Below are 25,850 nucleotides of genomic sequence, written 5' to 3'. Positions count from 1 at the left end.
ACCTATCCCGTCCTGCCAGAGGAATGTACATTATTGTCTCCCGACGGAAAACTTTGCACCACACCAGAATGCAGCCATGTCTCCTGAAACTACCTCTCTTAAAACAGAAAGAAAAAGAGAATCAAGAAGGAAGGTGGGGAAGCTTCTCTCGCGTCCTTGAATTCTGCTGGCACGTTCACGTGAGTCCCCAGTAGACAGGCTACAGTGAGCAGTTTCAGCAGTCTGTGTTCCAGGGTTTCGTGCGGAGGCTGCTTATTAACAAAATTTCATTTCTGCCCAGATCATTGCTCTACCATCCGGACATTTTCAGAAGGGAAGTTCAGGGAAGGGGGGGGGGGGGGAAGGGTGCAACTGTGGAGGAGAGGAGAAAAGAGGACAAAGGGAAACTCCTGATGACCCGGAATACCCTAGCCACGGCCATGAGCCATGCTAAGCAAGCCCCCACCCACCACCGTCCCCTGCTTGTTGAGGACTTGAAGATGCAGTTGTGTTTAATCTACTTACTCTTTCTGCTCGGGAGGCTGAGGTTCCTAATTTTCCAGCTCATGCTGGACTGTACCGTGAGCAACAAGTGAACTGAGTTCTGTGAGCTCATTCTAGTCCTTCGACTCCTGTCCACATCACTAAGCGACTGCACAGCTTGGCACAGGCCAGGATGAGTCAGCAGTCTCTGGTCATGAGAGGCCAGGCCTGGAATAGCATTGGGGTGTGTGTGTTGGGGGGGGGGGGGCAGGTCAGGAGCAAAATGAAGCAGAAAAGCAGCCTAGACTCAACTGTGCAATATGCAGGGAATTGCAGGTCACAATGAAAGAATCTCATCAGCTCTGGGGTAAAGAATACAGAACTGCAGAAAGAATGGCAGCATTGTACGAACAAAACAGATTTTGAAGGCTAAAGCATGCTGGCCATTAATACTACGTGAGCACCAACTTATCCCATGAGCTGTAAATTAAGTAAAAACAGGTAGTTATATATTATATTGTTTCAGTATCTTGATATGGTTTCCCAATTGCTAAGTAGCAAAACAAAAGAAAAGCAAAGCACAGCAGTTGTGTAGAGAAGTAGTATATTTCATAAAACAATGTAATCATATATAACTGATACATTAAGGTGGACATTTGGACTGACTGTATTCTTACATAAGCTGCCTGAAAAACATTAAAGAGAAGCACTCTCTACATCAAGGCTTGCAATAGAAAAGAGCCTAGAGAAAAGAAGACACTGAAAGTTCAATGGTACACACAGGGGACACTGCCTTGTGCCCGTATTTCCAAACAACAGGTGGTTGTGTAGAAATTTATTTAGTAGATAGGGCTCTGTTAGAAAGTGGCCTTCTCTACTCCCAGGATTCTGAAACATCACTCCTGTACTGTACACTCTAAAATAGCTAGAGGTAAGTCAAAATGAAAGGGGGAAATTTTAAGTTAAAAAAGTCAATCAGCGATAGAGAGGCAAACTGTCCCACAAATCAACTGATAAAAACTTCCTAAAACAGACTGAAACATACCAAGCCACTGTATTTTGATAAGCCTACTAAGCTGGATATTGAAAATTATCAGCATCAGAAGAAGAAGGCTACCTCAAGTGTGGTGGTTTGGAACCGTGCGTCATGAGAAACGGACTGAGTTAGGGAGTAGAGAAACTAGAGGACAACTTTATGGAAGTTTGAAGAGGAGCCATGAAGATCTAGAACACATTCCTAGCTTTTATCTCTCAGATGCACAGTGTGTGTGTTCAGAGAGGAGGCGAGACCGTCTCCGGACCTTTTATTCCAGTTGCATATCACTTCAAGCATCCTATCACATAGTCAATGAGTTTCCTAGTCTGTTTCCTTCCCGTTGAAAGGGGAGTGACAGTATCCTAACTGAAGCATTACAAAGACTGAATTGGTTTTTATCCACTTTTGTCAAGGTTGTGATTGTCCAATGGTGAACATACCAGAGACTACTATTATTATCACTATTCTTAGACCACTATATCACATTTGTGAGTGTCCACTAAAAGAAAGTCTGACATTGTTGTTCCACTGGACTGAGTAGAACCACTAGAAAAATCTACAGTCAAATCAGCTGAGTGTATGGCTTAGCACGCTGCTCTGAAGAGCTTGTTTTCACGTGGGATGTTAAGCGCTACATGTGAACACAGAGAATGCTGATGATCTGTTATGTGAAAACCTTGATTTGGAGCATCTATGTTGTCAAAACCTGACAGTGTCCAGTAACTAGAGGCCTAAAAAAGAAGAGGAATTTTTGGAAGCTACTCCAAAAGCAACAGTATAAAAGCAGTATTGGCCTTGACCACATGATGAGTGTTTTTTACCAAAGGGGAAAACTTAGTCCAGTTGATCGTCCCAACCTAATTGATTAATTGTGGGTCTGACCATCTGGCTGATGAATGCTGACACCCAGCAGTGATTACTGTGTAACACAAGTCCGGATGTGCTCTCCATGATGCCTCCCACAATAATGGCAACAGTGAACTTCAGGTTAGTTTATTCAGGCTTCTTGGCTCAATCTCTTCATGGAACAGTGGCTGTGGCAGGGAATATTTTACTAGATCTGGTCAAGCAGATCTTCTCTTGTTTCAGTGCCCCTCCTGTCCAGCTCCACTCCTACCCTCTCCCGAGCTCTCTTGTACATAATCGTTTTTCATGCAAAGCATTCCATCTGTAGTTTTCATCATACTGTCGACGCTCCCCTCCCTGGCTGCTCTATTCTGAATAAGATCAGACTGGTATAAAAGGCTTGGACTGCTGTTTCACAGCAAAGCTTAAGGAGACAGTTGCCTTATTTCTTTTGTACTGGTTTACTATAAATTTTTCTATGTTTACAAAACAGAAAATTATTTCATTTAAGTCACAAAGCCAAGTAAAAGTTCTATGATGATTCAATCCTGCATTTGGTTTCTCCGAAGTACAAGGATTAAGAGAAGATAATTTTTACATCTCTAAGTTCTTTCTGATTTTCAGAAGTGTTCCACAGACGGGAACCATCCTTCCCCAGAAATCAACTTACGGATTCACGGAAGCATTTCACAGTAAGAGAGCGTCAGCCAGCTTAAAAAAAAAACAAAAACAAAACAAAACAAAACAAAACAAAAAAAACAGGATCAGTAAGCAGGCTTCCTATAAGCCATCTACATCTGGAGATAGCATGTATGCTGAATCGCCAAAGCTAATCAGATCCGAACCCATGCAAACTTTGGTTATTACAAACCAGTTTGTTTCTTTCCATTCTGTTTGGTGGAGAGGCATGAGAGAGCAAAATGATACCAAACGCCTTCGAAAAGCTTGTCTGAGGAGTCACAACAATCATTCTTGTTCTCTTTCCTTTTCCCATCCTGATTTCCACCTTGAAATTGTCCTGCCTCTTGGTTTCCACAGATGCTGAATTCCTCTTATGTTTCAGGCTGTATTAGTGTTAATTTTCAGTAGAGAATGGTAGCAGCATGCTGAAATACAGAGTTCTGTATGGGGAGTTGGGAAATGTTTTTGGCATGACTGTCAGTAAACAACTCTGTGTCTTGGGCAAGTCAAGTCCCTTAACTCCCTGTGTCTCAGTCTCTTCATTGAAAAATGATAGGGTAGGACTGCATGAACTCTGTTGTCTCTGCCAACACTAAGATTCTATGATTCTATAGATCATTTCCCTTTTTCTCCCCTCTGGCAGCAAATGTTCACCAACTCTGCATATAATAATTTTTCTGCTCTCAGTTACTAAAGAAAAAATATCTTCTTTATTTGCTGCTGAATATTTTCTATTTTTCCCCTCTTTCTTTTTGACATTAGATATTTTGAGTCATAAACATGAACATATTCAGATTCTTTAAATTTGAAGGCATTTAAGGAGAATAGCTTTCCCATGTAGAACATTTACTGTAGCTCTGCATGGAGGAAGCCAGCCATCCAAAAGTGGAGCAAAGGGGCCAATTCACAAATGAGAGGAAGCCTTTCATAATAAGAGTCTCCAGGCTCTTCAATTTAGATAAAGCTCAAATGCTATCAACTTCCAACTACTTTTCCAATCAGTCCCAGACACTATCACAGACACTTAGGACCACAAATCTGAGGACCAGTGCTGGCAGTGATGCAGTTCTTATTTCACCTCCACCATCCACTGCCAAGCAGGATTTAGGATGGCATAGTAATAAGAGCCAAGAGGACAATCTGTCATTTATTTTCCTCCAAACTTTTTGAAATTTCCCATTTGGGCTCTGTTTCCCAGTTTTAATTTGGTAACTGCCATTTTTCAGCATTTCTTTTAACAGGTTACTAATAATTTCTGATACAGGATCTCATATTTCATTTTCTGCTGCTAGAACTGCTGTTAATATTTCATCTGCCTTCAACTCAGCTCTCGGTACAGGCTGCTGCATTTTAGAAGCTCTGCTAACACTGAGGTTCTGGGAATTTTATCTCCAGTGCTCACTCAGTTTGTCCAGGTCTGGTGAAGTAAAAGTAATAGGTTGTCTGTGTATGAAATATCTGAAGATGTGCTAAACATGTTATTGATTCTTAAGGCATCTCCTCCCCAAATCTCTGACTTCAGCAGATGCCATATTTATTTCCCATGGTAACCTGTAATTGGCTTAATTTTTAGAAGCAGAGTGATTGTTAAGCGCTGGGGAGCACAGGAAGAACTGGATCCAATTTTCTTTTGTCTGAAATTTGCTAGCAGTGTCACCTAGAAGGCCAGTGCTTCTCTCCATTTGTAAGAGAGTTTGAGTGTCTATCTGTATTGCTATGGGGATCCAATAAATTAAAGTGTGGAAGATTATGGAATGCTCAATAAATAATGGCTACTACTATTAATAATTTACAAATTCACTCTATATAATTATTGGGTTTTGAAACCTTCTCTAAGGTCTACAAATTCTATCTGAGATCAGATGTTTTTGTGGCTTTATCGATAGCTTACAATAATAAAATTCTTTAAAGTGTGGATCAGTAAAGCCATATGTACAAATAATGTTCAGCATCACATTTTCGCTGCCTTTATATCTAAAACAAAATTCCTAAAACATTTTGTTCATCTAACATCCAGCCCCGATCATAATCTGATCTGTACGGAAATACTGACTTCCTCTAGCCCTTAGTATTACAGATTATTTTAATATTATTTCAGTGTGTATGGAGCAGGGTCTATCAGAAGAGAAAAGCCACATTATAGTAAAGAACTATCAACAGAAAAGGTGGTTGTGATAATGGACGAGTACATTATAAAAAATAACGATAAATCTAAAAAAAAAAACCAAAAGAACAACAAACATAAGAAAAAGCTGCTACTGTAGAGTTGAGACTGCGTGCTCAGGGAAAAGTTGTTTTGACCCTTAGACAAGGATTCAGACCTGGCTGGGTGCACACACACCACAAGCAAATCCCTTTTTGATTTTGGATCTAGACTTTGTTCAACTAGGCCTAGACACTACCCACTAAATGTCAAAGAAGTGCCAGTGAGATTTCTCGACAGGAATTGTTGGTTATCTGTACTCTTGGGTAGCAGCAAAAGATATTTCTGGGATGGCTGTGTGGCTATATGGTATGTGATCCAAGTGGGTGGAGACCAAGTAGTGGGGGTGCTATTTGTTTTCATTTGGAGCACCAGGGTATTGGTGTGTGTCATACAGAAGAATGTTAAAAAAAAGCTATCCAAAGGAAAGAAGGCAAATTCTGGGGAAATTACGCACAGTGCACAAGGAGTGGGAACCAGGAAGGGAATCCTTCCTTCTGCATTATGCTAGGCCAGTGGGCAAACAAAAACACTTAACGTGATCATAGCCAGAAGCCTGATTAATGAACACAACTGGTCTCTTACTGATGCTTTTTTGTTTAATATTGAAAGTATATCAATGTAGAAGAATAGTTACAGGAAGACCCTAAAACACACTGACTTGCAGTTAGGAGAGAGAAGAAAAAAATGAGAACTAAGGTTATTTTTTGCTTTTATCAAACTTCAGAGTATTTATAATGATTCTAACAATCATACCATTGAGATTCTGGTGTGTGTGGGGTGCAGGATCACTGACCTGGAGTCACAGAGTTAGATCAACACTTTAATATTTCTGTATGCCATTTCCTTAAGTAAATGATAAACATTTAAATATATACAGGCAGCACATGGAAGAAGCCCCAGATTGATTGCTGTCAGAACTAGCTTTACAGGTAGGTAAGATGCATACTCAAGCTCAATCCCCCTTTCATGGCTCGATTTCTTAATTCATTCAAGAAATTTTTATTTTAAATAGAAGTTGAGTTTAGAAACAGAAACCTCTGTCATGAGAGAATTGTTTGGTTGTTGCAGAGATCGGATCACAGATTCTAACTGGATCAGTAGAGTGCTAAAGAAAGTACACTTCAGGAGGCCCGGCACAAAAAGCACACACCTCACCCCCACACTTGTCTTTCCCTAGGCCTGGTCACAAGTCATACTCATTTCATGCAGTGGAACAGATCTTGTTTCAAGTTAGCTTTCTGAAAACCAACAGTAACATATAGCGAGGCAAGGCTTTCTGGATACTCCCACAATCCTCTCTTACAATAAGGTTGTACATATCTCTTTCAGATGCAGGTAGATATGTTTAAGATTTTCTTTTGTTTGTGTTTCATATAAATACTGAGGGGAAATATAGTGATCCCATATTGAAGCCCTTCCTCCAGACCACATTCACATACCTCTCACATTCAGTTCTTGAGCTGAAAGGAGAGTATGCAAACAGAGCATCGTAAATCCCTATGAAATGGCCTGGCAAGTCCATTTTATTTTAGTTTGCCCTTCTGTTCAGCTGGCTTTTCTGCTATGACCCACTATACTTACCCTGTCGGCTGCTTTTACTAGCAACATGCCTTTTTAATCAGCCTTCCTGGGGTCTGCATTTGATTACAGCATTTGTGTTCTATTTTGATTCTTTTGTACTGTGCCCTGTGGTGTTAGCTTGAAAGGTGTTATTTATAAAATGAAATTCTATTGTATTGCCACTTGGATTCAAAGAGGATATATAATATTAATGTAGAATGTATTTAATAATATCTTGAAACTATTAAATCAATTTCTTCATGAGAACACAGAGCAGAAGGAAGAAAGTGGGTTAGTAACCAGGTAATAAGACTTAAGTATCACCTGAGTCTTTCTTCATGAGCTCCCAAAAGCTGGCATGAGATACATTCTCCTAATGGCAGGGTTCTAGGGAGAGGACTACCTTCCTGAGCCGAACCAGAGCAGCACACACCTGTTTAAACATTCGACTGTGCAGGTCAAACATTTTCCTAGGCTTCAGATGCAAATTATTTTTACTACGAAAATTACGGAATGAGAGATGAATATAACTCACTTATGACTCAGAAAGGCTTAAATAAAGAAAGAAATACAATTGGCCACTGCTAGAGAGCCTCTTTTGAGGTTTATAAAGATTAGTTCTCCCCTCTGATACCTTTCAAAAGAGGAAAATTCTAGTGCTACCAAGAAAACAAATTTCTAAGTCGATAATTAGAATGATTTTCTCACCTCCCAAAATTGCTGGTTTCTTTCTACCTGCTGAGCTCATAGTATGGGGTTCATGGATTGGTTGGGGAGAAGCATACTCATCTTTTCTTCACTTCTTTTACTTTCACTTTTAATGCAAACCAAGGCCTAAACTATGCACTCACTGCATTACAACTTGTGCAGCATGTCTGTTGTTGCAGGCATTCCATTTGCAGTATATTTCCACTATACTTTTTGTTTTTCTATTGACACCACTGAAATCAATAGCTAACTGCTCCTTAGATCGGGAATAAGGGATGGTTATATGTGGAAGATGGTTTGTGCTCTGTAGAAGTCATAAGTAATAAGTGAAGTGGAAACTGCAATATGCAAAGGAAGCTGGTTGTGTGTCCTTGGCGGCTGCTTTCACATGTTCTCGCTAACTGGTTTATAGAATTCCAAGAAATTCAGAATCCAGCTTTCCAATAGCCAGAAAGGGATTGATAACATTTTCTTGTTGTTTTCTAATTGCACTGAACTACTTTGTGGATGGATGATCTAATGACTCTAGAATGCTCTAAATTCTTTCGAAGGAAAGTGATATAGAAATGTATATATAGTAAAGTGATAGTTCAAAGACCATGTTTTGTTTGACAACTCTAAAGGAATGTGGTGTGGGAGGTTCTTCTGTCTTTGTGTTGCTTTCATTGGTTAATGCATAAAGAAACTGCCTTGCCTGTTGATAGGGCAGAACCTTAGGAAGGCGGGGAAAGCTGGGCGGAATGCTGGGAGAAGGAAGGCGGGGAGAGAGATGCCACTGAAGCTACCAGAGTCAGTCATGCTGAATCTTTCGTGGTAAACCACTGCCATGTGGCGATATACAGATTAATAGAAATGGGTTAAATTAATGTAAGAGTTAGTCAATAAAAAGCTAGAGCTAATGGGCCAAGCAGTGATTTAATTAATACAGTTTCTGTGTGATTATTTCGGTTCTGGGCAGCTGGGACAAACTATTGGCCTTCTCCTACAGGAATGAGCATCTCATATATACAAATGAGATGCCAAAACCAAGGAGCTAGGATTGATTGAGGATACACATCTCAGTCTTGACTGTATCATATTATCAGCTATTTCATGAAAAATATCACACTGTTCAATCTCTGCATCCATTCAGGTTGCACCTCATTATTTTGTGTTGTATAAGTATTCCATTAATTAATATATGTTAAATTAAACTGAAAAATAACATAAAATATTGAACCTGAAAGTAACTACTGATAATGTTGCCTTATTGTGGACAATAAAATAAGTAACTGTCATAGTTTAGTATCTGTTGCTGTGATAAATCCAAGAGCAACTTGGGGAGGAAAGGGTTTATTTCATCTTAAAGTCCATCATGGAGAGAATTCAAGGCAGGAACTAAATTAGAGGCTATGGAGGAATGCAGCTTACCAGCATGCTTTAGATGGCTTGCTCAACCTGCTTTCCTTACAACTGAGGACCCACTGTCTGGTGTGTCACCACCCATAGAAGACTGGGGCCTTCCACAACAATCATTAATCAAGAAAATACCTTCCAGAATTGTCTATGTGGCAATCTAAGAGAGGCATTTTTTTCAATTGTGGTTCCTTCGTCTCAAATGACTGTAGCTTATATCAAGTTGACAAAAGTCTAAGCAGCACAGTAACTTATAAAAGGGTCAATTTTAATAATATAAGTCTTTGGCAGAGTTGTTTTAAGGTTCTACTACTGAAAGTAAAATTGTTCAACCAATTAAAATAAATAGGAGATCTCTTGTCAAAATATGAAGCACTGTTTAGGGGGTGGAGAGAGTGTTCAGCAATTAAAAGTGCATACTACTCTTGTAGAAGACCTAAGAAGAGTTCCCAGCACCCACAATGGATGGTCACAGCAGACTACGACTACAGCTTCATGGGATGCTGTTCCTTTTTCTGGACAATGCTGGCACCTGCACTCACATCTGCATATACTCACACACAGATAAACATCTCTCTCTATATATAATAAACATATAATCTCAAACAATGAAGAATTATTTAATTTAAATAACCTGATATATTCTAATGTAACTAAGGAAGGCGGAATCTAAAATAACAAGTAAATTTCATTAAATGGCTACACAGGCAAGCTGGCCATGCAAAGTTATTAATGTTGCACATCTTAACAATCTACATATTTGGCCAGTCACTGGTACATTTTCCAGGCAAAATTTGAGGTCTAATGAACAACAAATAGGGATGAAGTTAGTGTGATGGCAGATTATAAAACTTTACCTATCGTCTTGACCCATAAACAGAGCTCTAATAATGATATTGGAACCCAATATTCTGAACAGAATCTAGTTAAGAAGTAGAAGCACACTAGTATTGAGAAGACACAAAGCAAGCACAGTCACATTTATGTGGCAAAATGAGTAATTTCATGGTAGCTGGGCCATTACCTCCTCCAAACTAGCTTAACTCAACAACAACTACTGATAGTCCATGTGTTTCCCTGTGGAAAACTGAGTAAATTTAGGCAGTGCAGTTCTTTGCCTGGGTTCCTGGCTTGCCTGAAAACTCCTTTGGGGTTGCTGCTGTCTAGCCCCATTGAGGGCCCTGTCTCACTTGTGGACTCCAGGTCTGTGGGACATAGGAACAAAGGCGAGGGAGAAGTGAGTCGTTCTACCTAGTTCTCTGAAAGATCTGTAAAATATGCAGAACTGAGGTTTTCCTTCATGAAGGAGAGAAGGAAGTGAAGCAGGGCCTCCTCCTAGAATTTCTGCTACTCTGTGTAGCTCATTTCCATTTTATATCATAGGTGACCATGAGTAACCAGCAATGCTAAGTTCCCTCATATCAAGTAATGATCACCAGTAAGCTATTTTCATCACTTCTACTCTGTTCAGTCTGGGAGCAGGGGGGGGGGCAGTTGTTCCTCCAGACACAGAAGACTACAAAGTGAACTTGTAAGGAATACAAAGAATCAAGAAAGCATGACATAATCAAAGAGAACAAATCAACCATTTTGAAAGCATTGGAGATCTGTGAATTGACTAATTCAAAGAATTAGAATTCAAAGCAGTTGTCTTACAGAAGCTAGGTGATTTACAAAAGAGCATATACCAATAGCTAAGACAACTGAGCAAAATCAGGAAAAGGAAACAAGATCAAAAGGAGAAGCTAATAAAGAGGGAGACAACAGCAACAGTACAGAGACAAGCAAGAATGACTAGAGCTGAGGAATACAAAATTGGTCAGAAATATTCACTAGGGTGCTATGTTCTTTTTTTTTTTTGGTTTTTCGAGACAGGGTTTCTCTGTAGCTTTTGGAGCCTGTCCTGGAACTAGCTCTTGTAGACCAGGCTGGCTTCGAACTCACAGAGATCCTCCTGCCTCTGCCTCCAAGTGCTGGGATTAAAGGTGTGTGCTACCACTGCCCGGCAGGATGCTGTGTTCTAAAGCAGACAAAGATTCAACTAAAGAAGAATCAGTCAACTTGGAAACAGATATTTCAAAATTATGCAGTTAAGAAAACAGAAAGGAAGAGAAAATAGAAAAAAAGAACTAGTTTAACTCACAAGATATGAACCATAAACACATTAATGGAAGTATCAGAAGCAGGAGAGAGAGAGACAGGAGTGATTTAAAGAAACAGAAGGGAAAAGAAATATAGGGAGGGAAATAAATATTCCTAAAGGCCATAGAAATCCAACTAAATCATAAGAGGTATGTACAAGGCATTATGTAATCAAATTGTTAAAGGCAAAGAGAATTTTTTAAAGTAGCAAGAGAAAAACAATGGTCATGTTTAAGAAAGATGTTCAGAAGTTTGCTCATAGGACTTGGCAGACTAAAAGAGACTAGAAATAAACTATTAACTGAAAACACTGTGCTCAGAAAGATTGTCCTGAATTGTAAGGGAGGTAATAAGGTAAAGACTTCCCAGACATACTAGGGGGTTCATCACAACTAGATACACCCAGAAAAAGAATAACATCAAAGAGAACTGGAGTGAAAGGATGCTAATTTGCAGCATTGAGAACATAGAAAAGGGGAGAATTCACTGACAAAGGTAAGTTCCCAAACACTGGACACCACGAAGACTATAATGAAAGTATATGAATCACTTTGAAAAGGGAGACGGGGAGAGAAAGTAACCAATATAAAAAGAGAACAACAAAACATCAAACCACAGTGGAAAATAGGAAAACAGGAAGTAAGGAAATACAAAATACACCGAAATGCACAAAATGACACAGTAACTCTTTACCTAAATTTGAAATAAACATTTATATGCCTCAATCAAAAGACATAGAGCACTTGAAAGGATTAAAAACGAAAGGGCATTAACAACAAAACCAAGATTCAGACAAGTATCTGCCTAAGAGAAGCTCACTTAAGCTTGAAGGACATACACAGACTGAAAGGCAGGGATGGCAAAATGTATTCCATGGAAATCGTAACCATGTTAGACTGATTAAGTCAAACTGTAATTATCAGCAAAGAAGGTCATTACCTGATAAAAGGATCAATTCATTATGGAAATTAACAATCTGCTTGACCAGAGGCATCTTGATTAGAATCCTCATGACAAGCACGGAAACTAGCTAAGTGTAAATTTCTACTATTGTAAACTAGGAATCTCCAGCGAATGACTTTTTATTTTTGCAAAGTTCTTTTTAATACTGAAAATTCTGGGAGACTATAGAGAACAGAACCAGGGAAAGGGAGCAATTGGCAGCAATAGTCTTCAGATGGCACTTGACACTTATTTGTGTATTACAAAACCCAATACCAGAAATACAACTTGGTTTTCAAATATCAAGCTTTAATTACTAACTTTGTTCTTTAGCTGCCACTGATTGCTGCATCTTGCTAAGGCATCCTTGGTGTCTGTACTTTCTAAAAAGTATCCTGTATGAAACAACCATATTAGAATATGTTTCAATCTCAGTGTTCCAGGGAATCCTCATTTTCAGTTTTCTTTTCTGGTATCTCCATGATTTCTTCAGTCATGCCTGAACTTTGCACTAAAATCACAGTCACCCATTTATTATGATATAGAAAATACTGACCACGTTTGAGTTGGTAGGGGAGAAAGGAGTCTCAGCTCTTATCTTTCAAGAATAAAAAATTGGAGAGGCGGTGGCCACTTACCCTGTAGAGCCTGGCTGTTCCTCCTGCTCTCCAGCCTCTGCTCTTCCCTGGCAGAATCCAATCAGTATTCATTTATCAATCTAATTGCTTTAGCTATCTTGTAATGCACCTTATGCCTACCTTCTGCAAAAATTATATTTTAGTTTGTACAGCTCACATTAATTTCCCTTTTATTTTTTGTCATTACAGTCAGATTAGAGAGTGTTGCCTATCAAATAGCTATTCTCCCCAGTCTTCCTAGCAACAAGATTCTTTCCCTGTTGCTTAGATTGTGTGATTGTGACTCACCTAAATGCCACAGACTCCTTAGCATGCTAATTAGCTTCCAAAATCTCTCACCTGAGGTTTAAAAATCGGAATGGAGAACCTGTTGTAGCATTTGCTTGGAGTATACACTACCTAAGTAGGGGCAGAGGCTATTTTCAGGCTTTCCAAATATTACCAGTCACAGGGAACTGCTGAGGAGAGAAATAAGTAGCTTCGGGTCATTTTAGGTTAGTGACTTTAAACATAAGGTGTGATTTAATCAGAAGCCAGAATAATCATGGCAGTAGGTAGAGGAAAAGACTAAGAGTTGCCTAAAGTTAGGGAAGACTTTGGTGGCAATATTTACCGTCAGCCAAAATTGCAGGATTCTGTCAAAGGCTCCACAAACAAAAGACTGCATTATGTAATGCATCTTGTATTTCATTGTGAACTATTCCACAAAAAAAGTTTCATTATTTTGCTCCCTAGACAATTTTACCACTTCCAGGCTACAACTTGCTGTGCAGAAGGGAAACTTCCTACATCAAAGAAAAGTTAAAATTACCAGAAAAACATCTGCACACCCCCTTTTTAAAGGAACAAATAAAATTAAATTGAATTTTTCATTGATTGTGGGAACATTTAAGTTAGGTGGATGAGAAGTAGTCTTATTTGAAGGACTGCCCAACAATTCAGCAATGGTTAGCAAGAATTGCTCAATTCTCTTTCTGCCATTTCTGACCCTGATAATAGGTGTGATAATTTAGGGCCATCTTACAATAGAACACTTCACAGGCAGACGTTTAAGGAAACATATAGATAGATGGATAGATAGCATGGAGCAATAGGATATTTGTTTTCAAAAGGAAAAATGTTGGCTTCCATGATACTCTAAGATATGAATAGTTCCACACCCAAAATGAAATTTGATGTTACTTGCCTTGGTTTCATATTTCCCTTGAAGTTGGTCCCTTGTCACTGCAAAAACTTGCAAGTACCAGATAATTCACAGGATTTTCAGTTTGTGACTAGTTTACTTAGAACGATGCCTTTTAGGCTGGGTGATCATATCGCCCACTTGAGTCAGGATAGTTCTAGTTTCCCTATGATTGCTCAGATGCAAATTTTTAATAGCGTCCACTTTCGCTTTCAAAAGCAATCCAGTTAGGATGGCAAATTCAGGAGCTGCCTGAGCATGAGCTGAAGAAGAGTTATTGACACTGCACTGAAAATAATTCTGCAGGGAAAATTTAAATTACTAATATTGGTCAATGTTCATGAAGAGGAAGATAGAAACTAAATCCATTGCTTTATTCCTGGGGTTTTAGCTAGAAGGATCTTTCTATCTACAAGTTTAAGATGAGAAAAAAAATCTGATCAATTATAGTGTGTGAACTGTCTTGGGTTTTGATTTTAGTAAGCATGTTTAGTTTAATTTACAAAAAGGTACATTTTACCTTAAAATTTGCTAATGAAAAAAACACAGCTTTGCAGTGAAACTTTTTGAGTCTTGGATTTGAATCCTAATTCCACTATTAATTTTGTTGGCAAATTCAGATTAGTTCTGTGAACATCATTATTGCTAACTCAATTCTAAAATGACTGTAAGGACACTTAAAAAACCAATAGAGAACACTGTTTAAAGCTCAAAGTTACTAATAGCTATTCTTACTTTATTTTTATGAGCACAGTGCTTCATTTTCAATCTCCAGGGTACTGCTACGAAGAGCAGCGCGACTGACCCAAGCACACAGGCACATGGGAGCAGGCTGTCTCTGCTGCTTCCTCCGCTGCAGAGGGTCACACCTGGGGATGGATATTGGCACCCACAGGCTTTAAAGAGGGAACTGGTCAATCTTGTGCAAGGGGGTCAGAGAATGAAAGGCAGGTTCTTAAAGGAAAAGCTTTGATAAAAAAAACTAAAACAGTCAATACTGGACAATTGTACAGAGGTTTTCTTTTGGACGTATTTAAAAATAATTTCTTCAGAACTTTTACTAATTATAGGATTTTGGGCGGATAAATCATCTTTCATCTGAATATATTAGCGGATTTTTTTAAAAGCCCATTCTGTTTTTTGTTTTTATGACTTTTTTTTTCTATTTAAAGTAACTACTCCAACAATTTAAGGCTATGAGGCCTACCTTCAGGCAACACGTTTTCAGGAACAGACACAATTTTATCAATGAACTGTATCTTTAACAGATAATTCTCTCTTTTAAACACATTCTACTTGCTAGGGTTAGGATGGATGAAGTGGGCAGTAATTGCTAGGAATCTGTGTGGAGGCAGCAGGTGGAGAATGCCACTGAGACTTGGATTCTGTATGTTTGTTTTGCTTTGTTTTTTGAGACAGGGTTTCTCTCTCTCTTCATTCTGCAGATCAGAGCGGCCTCAAAACTCAAGAGATCTACCTGCCTCTGCCTCTGGGAGTGCTGGGATTAAAGGAGTGTACCACCACACCCATTCTTGGGTATATATTTCTGGACTGAAAAGGAGCAAGAGAAATCTTTCTCCACCCCCTGCAGAAAGAAATTCTCTCTCACACATTCCATCTATTAGGAGTTCATTTGTGTTTAACAAGCCCCTCTTTAAAATGCAAATTTTCCTTGTGAACCTGTAAACCTCATTCACACCTTATTGCTAATTACTTTGGTGTTCTAGAATATGATCAACACTTAACTGATATTGGCAATCTTGGAATGAACAAACAGTTCAGGGTGGAAAACGGAAAATTTGGGTGGAATAGAGCCAGCGGGTAGTGTAATCACTCATTTTTGGGAAATGAGAATATACAGATATTTTAAAATTTTGTCTAGGAGAGGGACAGTAGCTAGGGTACCATAGAATGAGAATTATCCTAATTGCCAGCATCTTTCAGAGACAGAACAAGTCTAGAAGCCTACAAAAGTTAAGTTCTTAAATATTTAACCATAACAACTTAATTGAGCTTACTCTTTTTCTGAATCTATTTCTAATTAATTTTTAGTACTACACCTCAGTGACCCTGCCTTCTAAGAGTCACCCAATTCAAGCTCCCAGGTATCACCATAACTCAACAAATCCCAGAAAAAAAGTAAATGTTGTCTAATTGTTTTATATTGTGTCATAGTTATTCCTGCCAGAGGTCACAAGATGGAATCCTAAAATATACTGGAAAGTCTTTGAGAAAATGCCAATGATGGTATTTTTCAACATCATGGAACTTTGTGACTAATTCAATCATAAAATAAATGCAGCTTCAAAAGACTGGTTGAAGTGATCCAGCTTCACAGAACACTCCAGTCAGGACTTGACTATAATCCTAAATTTTCTTTGGTCCCCATAAGATTATCAGTGCCCCTAATTAGCAGGAAGTAGCCTAGAAAATTATACCCATATTCCCCCCAAAATGGATTATGGATGTTTGTTTTTGTTTAGCATGTTGGTTACAAGTTGTTATGGATAATGGTCAAGAAAAAAGTCAAACTAAGGAGATTCGGTTTAGAGTTGTTTTGACAATAAATAAAAAAAAATAATGCTGTGAAATAATTCTCTTATACACTAGATTTATTACTCTTATTAGTTTAATAAAACACTTATTGACCAGTAGTCACCGCCCAGATGCAGAGGAAGCAAGATAAGAATGCCTCACTGATAAAAGATACTAAGTCCTGTGGTTAAACACAGATAAGTATTATGGGTTAATTTAAGTTGTAAGAGCTAGTTAATAATAAGCCTGAGCTAATAAACCAACCAGTTTATAATTAATATAAGCCTCTGTGTGTTTTGTTGGGACTGAATGGCTGTGGGACAGAGCAGGACAGAAACTTCTGTCTACAAAGGAATTACTACTTCTATTTTATTACTTAGCTCTCACCTTCTAGGGGAAGCCAGAACCTCCCATAAGGATACCAAAGCAGCCCACCTGACTTTTCAACCAAGTGAGTGAGAAATCTTACAAGACTCCTTTAGCTCAAGATACCATGGCTTGACATTTTTCAGCGCTTGGTGATATTATGACTATAACAACATGACAGACCCTAAACTACTTCATCAAGCCATTCCTGACCTCCCAATGATACAAGACTGCTGAGAGACTTGGGTAGTCCACAAGTAACTATCTCAGTTTCCATCTGGAGTCCATTCTGACTTAGAAGTCATTTGAGTTCAAGCTTGCCTGATGTGCTCCAATATCCTTGAGATCTGTGAGAATGTTCTGATTAAGGCCATGGGAAAGAGCATTTGCCCACGAGAAAGAACACATTATCTACTAAGACACAGGCTGGTGAGTGCCAGTTAAGGGCACATCCAGGTAGAAAAAGAAACTGTTTGCTGCTAGCAGGACTCAAATGATAGATAGCGAATCTGCCCGTGCATTCTCCCAAGGACAGTGCAGGGAGATATTTAACTGACTGCACTGCTCTTTGTTCTGTCTTTAATCCATATAAAAGCAAGTTCTGAAATAAACTCTGGGATGTTTGGTACTGGTCAACAGACCTCCTGGATCTATCCTGTGTTTCTGTCTCAATTTCTTTTATCTGCCATTTCCTTGATCCTCTCACCTTCCTCCAGGTACCCTAGCTGACTTATTGGAGCAGCTTCTGACAACAGAAAATACTTGCTTATTCTCTTAAGCCATAAGCTTTTGGGATAATCTACATAGCAGTGGATAATGTATAAAGTATCTCTAGTAGGGTGGTAGCAGTAGTCTTAGCATGTTGGATATTTGAATTTCATTAATCATATTTTGATACCTGTCATATACTCATCATTAATCTATGTTTAGTCTATTTTCATTCACTCATATAGCTAGTTTAAAGTATTTTAATTTTTTTTAGTTGTGGGGTGTGTGTGCGGGGAGGTGTGTATGCATGTGTACATGTGTATTGTTGACTGCAGAGGTAAGAAGAGGAAGTTTGATTCCATAGAGCTGGACTTAAAGCCAGTTATGAGCAGTCTGATATGGGTTTTGGGAACAAAACTCGGGGCTTCTGTAAGTGGTAAGTAGTAAATGCTCTTAGCCAAAGAGGGACTGTTTCTTTAGAAACTCATAATGTTATTTTCTAATGATGTATCAGACACTAAGAAATTAGAAACAAAAGCTAGAAGCTTTACAATAATGTCAAATAACCAGATAATTAAGCCTACCTTCTAATTTGTTTCTACCCAACTGAAATAACAGCCATATTGATTTTCATTTTCATATTTCCTTTGCCTTCTTTATCACACAGTTCTATAACCTACATATAAACTGTGTGCTTACATATATGTACTGAATAATAATATTGTACTCAGGTGTGTAAACTGGTCACATAATTCATAAAATGTTGTTATGGTAATATATAGTATACTGAGATTCAATGATCTTTATTTAAAATATATTTTGATGATTCATCTATTTTGTTACTTGAAAAACAGTTCATTTTTTTCTAATTTTGATGCTATTGCTTGGAAAAATTAACTGTGAGCTGACTGAATATCAGACATCATCTATTCTTCTTAATGCAAAACATATGGTTTCACTCTGTAGTCCTGGCTGGGATAGAACTTGCTATGTATATCAGGTTGTCCTGGAACTCATAAAAATTAGCCTACCTCTGCTTCTACTGGAACTAAAGGTGTGTGCTACCACACATGGAAGATTTTATATAAGCATATATAAATTACAAACATATTAATTGTTCTCTCACACAGTTAACAAAGAATTACCATATATGATTGCTTAATTTTTATCAAAAAGTATATGATCATATTCTAAAAACTTGCTAGTTTAGTTAATGACAGAGTCAAAAGAGATTTCAACCTTACCCCATACCTTTCTCTCAATCACTTCAGGACGATCTGCTTTATGTTGATGCCACAACCTGGAGATTGGCCTCATTTGCTGATATGAGCGATAACAATTGCAGCCAGTTGTTTCCTGCTATCTTTCTGGCTGGCATCACTTTACAATGGATAGTGTTGTTAAAGGTCAGTTATTTAGTTTGGCTATTTTCCTCAGGTGCCTTGAGAAGAAAAATCTAATCACTCTTAAACTAAATATACTTTTAATATATGTAGACTTCCATTATTGAGAAATCAAATGAACTGAGGATTTACTTACCATAGCTTTACTAGGCAACTGCATGAAACACAACACCTTTCTTTGATTTGACACAATTACAAAGAATATTATACTAAGACTATTTATAGCACTGGGGACAAAGGCTCAGTTGGTGAAGTTTATGCTGTGTAAACACAAGGATCTCAATTCAGTCCTTGGAATCCCCTTTATCAAAAAGGTGCAGGAGGGGATACATAGCTGCCATCCTAGTACTAGGGAGACAGGACCAGAAGGCATGTGGGGCTCCCTGGACAGACAGACAGACTAGTGCTGTGTGATGTCTTTCAGCATGCTGTGAATATATGTGTTGCTCTCACTGGTTGATAAGCAAGTCTGATTTGGCTTATGGCAAGGCAGGATAGAACCAGGCAGGAAATCCAAGTAGAGATACAAGAGAAGAAGGACAAACTCTGGGAGATGTCATTTAGCTGCCCAAGGAACAACATGCCTGAAGCTTGATGAAAGCCACAAACGACATGGCAATACATAAATTAATAGAAATAGATTAATTTAAAAGTAACAGTTAGTAATAAGTCTGAGCCATTGGGGAGACTTTTATAATTAATATAAGACTCTGAATGTTTATTTGGGACCTGACAGGCAGGAGAGAAATCTTTATTTGCAGACTAGTTTACATATGAGCTCTAAGACAGTGAGAGACTCATTTTCAAAAAATTAAAAAAAGAGAAATGAATGCTCCCTGTCATCTGAGAAATGACATCAGAAGTTGACCTCTGTCCTCTAAATGTACATGCACACACACATACATGCAACCCTCCACATGTACCTGTATATATGAACATGCACAGACACACAAAATCCATACAGGTAAAGTAATTTCATTTTTAATTCTTCACTGAAAAAAATATGTGACTTTTGAGTGATACAGGGAGAAAAGAGATTGATTAAGAAGAGTGAATTATGCCTTAAAACCCAAATAATGAAAAAAAAGTTTTAACAGAATGAAAAGACTAGCAGAATTACTGAGATGGACAGGAAATTCTGATGGGGAATTACCTTTTATCAATGGTTGGGGCCATTCATTTAAAATACAGGGCACAGATACTTTAGAGGCATAGATACATTTCCCCCTGACTTCTCAGTTTTATAAAACATCTACACTAGAAAGATAAACTATCTGGAGAGCAGAGAATAAGAAGGAAGGTCGAGTCTCTCTGTCAACCCCCCTCCCAAATGCCTTCTCAAAGCAGGGCCATGAGGGAGTTTGTGAAGGCCTCATGTAGCCTCATTTGATGAGAATGAAAGGCACGTCCTTTCCCCTTGTCACAGAATTTATATATTTGATGAACAGACCATTTCTTCCATTGAAAACTCTTCTTCCATTAGGAACACGTGTTCCAGTCAAGGCCTAGTGCAACTGGCAAAGGCAATTGGGGACAGCCCAGGTTAAAGGTTTGTTTTGGAGGGTGAATTGATAGAATGTGGTAGAAGCAAGATATATTGCAAAATAAGACAAAAAACAAAAAAAACCCCAATTTTTTCATCCACCCTATTGTATGACAGAGAGCAAGTGGACTTTTTTTTTTACTATAAATTTAAAGAAAACAAAAGTTCATTCATCCCCTTGTAATGCTGCCAATCTAATTTGCTATTAAATTTCCATTCAAAGGGTCTATTTTGTTTAGTTACAAGGAGTTTGATCTTGTAACTTTCCCAGGCAGTTTGTATGGAAAGGCAGTTGCTAAGGGTATTCCTCAGGGAACTTGCAAAACATTGGAAGGTAAATAACTTCAGTACAATATGCAGATTAGGTAGATGGGAAGGTTTATGAAATACTTTCAGAAAGAAAAGACTAAGAATTCTGTATTAGAGTTACCAGTGAATGACTTATTATAGGGCTAGGGAGATGGACCAGTAAGCAACATGCTGTAGCACAAGTATGAGGATCTGAGTTCAGATCCCTAGCACCCACATAAAAATTAATGAATCCTGCTTGGAATCTCATAACTGCATAGGTAGAGACTCGAGGATTTCTGGGACTTGAACACCAGTCAGTCTAGTGAAATTTGTGAACTCCAGGTTCAGTGATAGACTCTATCTAAAAAAACTGAGTGGACAGTGATTGAAAATGACTACTGAAGTAGAATGTTGATCTCCACATGCATGCACACACATGTACATGTACCCATGCTCAAATGTGTATAAATGATTATATATACATATAACACACATCATACACACAGCTTAAAATATATGTAATAAAGAAATAAAACTACACGAAATTAGCTAATTATAAGGAACTTAGACAAGGTAGTTTCGTGTTCCACTCCTTGAAAACAAGCACAGGGTTATCTGAAAAGGGAGTTGCAAAGGTATATTTGTCAATTCTATTTCCCATTCTCCCCTTCCTGCTTTCCTCTGCCTCTGTAGCGCATCCTCAAATACAGAGCCCAAGAAAAGAAGGCCCTAAGACCAGCTTGTAGAGCTCAGGAATCCACAGTGAGGCAGAGGTTCTGGAAAGACTGCCCACTAATTTACTTAGGCTGTGTGAAAGGAGTTATGAGATGCTAGAATCACAGTCATTGAGGCTCAGATACCATCTCCACTGGTCATCAGTGTGGCGATGAACAAGTCACCCTCAGCTTGGTCATCTCTGACTCAGAAATTACCTGTGGAATTCGTGTAAGATGTGTGGTGTCAGTATTCACTGAGTATTCCACATTCCTCTATTATCTGCATTTGGTTTGTAATTATGACATTTATGTGAGAAACAGGAAAGATTTTGAATCCTGAGGTATTAAGCATTTGAATATTTGGTAATGGAGTAGGTAGCATTTTGTTGAAATTTCTGTTTGCTAACTGATAAAATTCTTAACATCTTTTCTACTTATATTTTGAAATGGCTGTCTATCAGAGAGGAAACAAAGCTGTACTTTTAACTAAGTAAATTTACATTAAATATTTTTTGTGCTGTTTTGATTAAACTATCAAAATCTTAATTTGTTTTGACATTTCTTTCATTATTATATTATCATTGGCTGAAAATTTACCAAGAAATGTATTAGCAATTAATAATTATTTATTTCATTAATAAGTCTACTTTTCACTCTCTTACTATTACTTCAATACCACTAACACATAAAATCAAACTGTGTGTAATATGAACCACTTATTTGCTGTATAACACATTGTGCTAAACATTTTATGCTTTAACAATTTATATTTTCAAAGGCTCAATGAGCCAAGTTAGAGAAGCTCTCCGTGTCCAGTTTTTTGAAGCATTGCTAGAGCAGAGCTATAATATCTTCCGCCCATAACAGCATACTGGTAAGAACTGTATTTCTCACTTATGCTGCATGAAATACTAACATTCCAGTTCACAAACTAGAAAGGCTGCTCTCCAAAGGGCAGCACCGGAGAAGCTGTAAACAGTAATCTAGAATAATAGCCTAATGGAAGAATCAGATTTGATCAAAAATACAGAGAAAATTTAGAGAGACAACAACCATGAGTCTGATTAGAATTTGGGCAAATGCATTTTAAAGCTCAAAATGCAGCAATAGAAGATTACTGACAAGGTCAAAAAGGAGGCTTGATAATTCCCAACACAATGAACTAAAGTCATGAAGATACAGAAAGCATTGTCCCCTAAAATAAAAGTAAATACTGTGATTTATGCAGGCCTATACTCTTGACTAATCAGTAGTGCATAAATTAGATATGTAAAGATAAAGATACACACTATCCTATATTGACCAGAAGCCACAAAACTTAGTAAGTGGAAAGTGTATTTGGAGCCCAATGAAAGAGTTCTTAAAATATGTACTGACCTCCAACCACAGTTTTCAATGCTATGTACTTTTATCTCCTAACTCTATATCACCTTAGATTAAGAAATATTAGTGTCTATATAAAATCTTGACATTGGCTCCCACAAAAGCATATTCTCATGGAGACCAAAGAAATGTGAACATCAGTATTCTGAGGGCCTTAGGGTACTATCACAATCTCATAGTACGTCCTCTTCCTGGCACTACTACTACATGATTGCTATTGTCCTATCATTAGCTCTACTGTGTATTTCCCACTGGCTCTTTATGTAGGCTATGGAGAAAAATCATCAGTTGTTATTTTCATGGTCATTTTAATCATAAGCACTTTTAGTTTCCTGAATATCTTAAAGCTATCTATGCACAAATATATTTCTCATTGCTAACAATATTACGCAACTAGAATCAAGTTTTATGAAAATATGAGAGAAATGAGTAATTATTAACATTAAAAGTTGAGTATGTACCATGATGACAGGTTGTGAGGCACAGTCAGGCCTTCAGAACTTCGGATGCATCGCTTTAAAACACCCTTCATCCGTTTGATAAAGCTGAGGTCAAATTTCTAAAAATACAACTTGTTAAAAGCAGGAATAAATGAATGAAGGATGAGTCAGCTCATTTGAAGGAAGGGCTATAAAAAATACTTCAAAAGCATACCTCATGACTTGGTAAATATTCAGTGTATCAAAATGTAGTTGCCATCTGGCATTGATAGACGGGGCTAAAATATGTGCTTAAAAAAAGCGAGAAAGGAAATAACTCAGTCAGGTTAATGTGCTTGTGTCTGCATTTCATAATTCAGGTATTAAGTGCTTTAATAAATATTCACTATGAGTGCAAGAGAGACTCCCATTATAGTTAGTCTTGGGTAATGTTGGAAGTACATGTCAAGAAGTAAAAGATTGGGTCAGATAAGACCCAATCATACTGAATAAGCTAAATACAAGCTGTTTTAGGTAAAGCAGAATTTTCAGTCTTAAAAATCATGCTGTAAGAACACCAGCTTCACAATTTGGTGCAGAAAAGTGAGAAGCTTACGTTTGGAAAAGAACTGAAATCTCGCCTGTTATCAGATTTGAATATTCAATTATTCTTTTTTTGGGCTCTGACTAACTAAAAATATAGAGAAATCAGGAAATAAATAAAAACAATGTTTGGATAGTAGAAAGGAAAAATAATTTTTACACTTCATTTTTTTGATGCATTTAAACTACAGTCTTATAAGTTGCAATCAAAAGAAGGTAAAGTTGGATTAATTCCCCACTCCACTGCCTAGGAATTGGAGCATAGTTAGAGGGACAGCATCACTGACAGGAGAGGACACTAGGAAATATTGGAGAAAATGTGCCTTATGTAGGAACGTTGCAAGCCCGTATCTAGGCTTGGTACTGGTTATCTCTCATCAACTCTGAATGTCCCATGAATTTCTGAATCCTGACAATTTATGTTCTAGCACATCTCTTGCAGTCAGAATCATGGGCAGAAAAAATGTTTAACACAGATTTGAAGGTTAATTAACACAGAGTCTAGGGACATGGTTTGGTTGAAGCCCTTTAGATGAGAATTGATTAGAGTCAAATGTGAATCTGTCAAAAATCAAGGTAAAAACTCTATGCAGAAGAATTAACATTTTATTGATACAAAATTATCTGTGCTTATGGAATGCCATGTGATGTTTTGATATATGACAACTGAGGATAAACATTTATTTTCTCAAAAATGTATCAATTCTTCATGCTGAAAATATTCAAAATTATTTTTTTCTAGTTTTCAAAACGTTTACAGTGATTGTCTTGGTCTAAAGAAAACACTGTTAATGGGGGCTGAAAAGATGACTCAGTGGTTAAGAGCAATGGCTGATCCTTCAAAGAACCCAGGTTCAATTTCCAGCACACACATGGTAGCTCATAACTGTCTGCAGCTTCAGTTCTAAAGGATTTGGCATCCTTACACAGAAATACATGTAGGCTAAACACCAATACACATAAATCAGTAATTTAAAAAACTCTTTATCAGAATCTTCTAATATACTTTTCCTAACTATAAATGAGGAATTTATTAAATAAACTGGCCTCATTCTTCCCCCATCAACTCTGACCAGTGTCAGGTATCTACTACTCTACTTTCAGTTTCTAGAACAGCATCTTTAGATGCCACATGAACTAAGTCACGAAGTCCTTGTTTGTCTCTGAACAGTTGATTTCATTTAGTGTATTATCTGCTCTCAAGTTCCTTCCATGCTGTCAACAATTGACAGGATTCTTCTTTTATAGCTGAATATTATTTCATTGTGCAAATATTCCATGGTTTTTAACCCATTAATTCATCAGCTGGTTGACAGTATGTTGTTTGCATTTCTGGGCTGTTGTGAAGCATGCTTCAATAAACACGGGGTGAGTCTGTCTGGTCAGCACATAGGTTTTGCTTTCGTTGGCTATATATCCAGTAATGGATCATCAATCAGCAGCAGCTTTCAATCTGATGTAATCTTATTTGTTATTTTTGCTTTTGTGCCCTGAAACTAATATTTAAAAACATGTAATAAGAATTTTGATAAATTATTACCATATAACCACCATCCTAAGAGAGAGATGTAGAAGTTTCCTGAGCCAGATGCCAGTTAATTCCTACAGACCACAAAAAAAATCAACACTCAAAATGTTGTCACCATAAATTATTTTGCTTTTGTAAACTTGCAAATAATAGTTTTTCTCCTCATGTTCTGTTTTGTTTTTGTAGACGATTCCGATCCACATCAATGTTGTATATATTCTTTTCTCTTTGGGCTTATTTGCTTATTGGCATCCTATTTTGTATATCCATTGCATCTTTCCAGTTGTTTTAGTTAGGTTTCTATTGCTGTAATAAAACAGCAGGACCATAAGGAACGCGGGAAAGAAAGGGTGGATTTTACTAACACTTACACATAATAATTCATCATGGAAGGAAGTCAAGAACAGGAATCTGGATGCAAATACTAAAGCAGAGATCATGGAGGAGTGCTGCTTACTGGTTTGCTCCATCTGCCCAAGGATGGGATGGTCCCCTGTAAGCTGGACCCTCCCACATCAATCACTAATCACGACAATACCCCCACAGACTTGTCTAC

The 25,850-nt window shown here is 37.8% G+C and overlaps 1 protein-coding gene across 30 annotated transcripts in view; it reads right to left on the bottom strand.

Annotated features, from left to right (window-relative positions):
• Zbtb20 (zinc finger and BTB domain containing 20) overlaps positions 1–25,850 on the bottom strand; it is a 758,948-nt gene that overhangs the window by 270,223 nt on the left and 462,875 nt on the right. For 3 of the 30 annotated variants that reach the window (XM_087900161.1, XM_085685617.2, XM_085685618.2), the window contains one exon: positions 3,015–3,055. The exons of 26 other annotated variants lie outside the window; for them this stretch is intronic. The gene's annotated coding sequence lies outside the window, so the exon portion shown is untranslated. Of the gene's footprint in view, positions 1–504; positions 638–3,014; positions 3,056–25,850 lie in introns of those variants that run through there. One more of the 30 variants, XM_048422831.3, reaches the window with a different exon arrangement.

The sequence above is a fragment of the Myodes glareolus genome, chromosome 2 (genome assembly GCF_982192425.1).
Source record: "Myodes glareolus chromosome 2, mMyoGla1.1, whole genome shotgun sequence".
NCBI lineage: Eukaryota > Metazoa > Chordata > Mammalia > Rodentia > Cricetidae > Myodes > Myodes glareolus.
The sequence above is the reverse complement of the archived record's forward strand: the minus strand, read 5'-3'. Positions and strand labels throughout refer to the sequence as shown.